Here is a 1,130-nt window from a genome sequence, read left to right as displayed (position 1 = left end):
ATTAGACCAGTGCATTCATCTTTATTCTCCTCAGTCACTAGGATGTTAGAACCTCCCAACTTCAGGTTTTGTGAAGTCACTTTTCCCAAAATCTCCGTGTCGACAGAAAAGTACATTTCTAAGCCACATTCTTCAATGTTATTGTCTCTTATCCAAATAAGGGAGTTATAAAATTCAGTATCGATAGATACCAAATCCTTAATAGTAAGTTTTTAACCTAGCATATGCTTGTAGAATGGTAAAACGAAAACAGTATCGATAAATTTTCCATGAAAAAGTGCCATAGTGATAAAGCAACCAATAAAACAGAAGTATGAAAGATGATCAGGATTGATGGTTGATGCTGGATTGATCTGCAGGCAGTAGTTGTTCTTGCCAGCCTACTCAAATAAACAATACATTGGGTTCAAAACTTCATGTGAAAGCAAAAAAAAAAAAAAAAAAAAATTATCTTGCTAAAACCTCCATAATCAAGTCCTTCTTCTCCTCGAAATATTACATATAATTGCCTCCTCAAGTCATAGGGTTTTAATGCTATAATCTGTTGGAAGGAATCTTTAAACAATGTCTGCCTGGACACATTGATCTTCACATGACTGGATAGTGCATTAGATGGGCACAAATAACGGAAGGAAGCAAGTTTCCACATAAAACTGTATTCGTAAGCGATCTGTGGACCACCTTTAGTTACAAATGATTTCCCATTTCTAGGATCTTTGAATGTTGTTGTTCTAGTGTTATGGTCAACAAAGTACTTAACTCCTTCTCGAGTATATCGAATTTTCCAGCCTTCTGGAAGCAGTTCTTCATTCTGTAGGCCTTGAGTCTTCCCACTGAGTTGTGTTTGTGTTATGATTCACAAAGTAAACCCTGTCTGTAGAATCTACTCCCCCCCCCCCCCCCCCCCAGCCAGGTGGCAAAGACCCATATTGGTCATTTTCTGAAGCTAATATTGAAGCCAAATAGAGGTATCGTTGATTGAACTGTTGCATATATAGCTCCCTGCAATTGGTTCCGCTGAGACAGACTGCCACTGTTCAAAGTTTCTAACAGACTCCATGGTCGGCCGCCGCCATGTTGCTGCTCTAGTGTTATGATCCACATAGTAAACTCTTCCATGATCATCAACC

At 38.8% G+C, this 1,130-nt stretch overlaps 1 pseudogene; it reads right to left on the bottom strand.

Moving 5' to 3' along the window:
- Positions 1-1,130, bottom strand: part of LOC102810708 — a 3,121-nt pseudogene that overhangs the window by 685 nt on the left and 1,306 nt on the right.

The sequence above is a fragment of the Chrysochloris asiatica genome, unplaced genomic scaffold (assembly GCF_000296735.1).
Source record: "Chrysochloris asiatica unplaced genomic scaffold, ChrAsi1.0 scaffold00352, whole genome shotgun sequence".
In the NCBI taxonomy this organism is placed as follows: domain Eukaryota; kingdom Metazoa; phylum Chordata; class Mammalia; order Afrosoricida; family Chrysochloridae; genus Chrysochloris; species Chrysochloris asiatica.
Note: the sequence above shows the minus strand (reverse complement) of the source record. Positions and strands in the feature narration are given on the sequence as shown.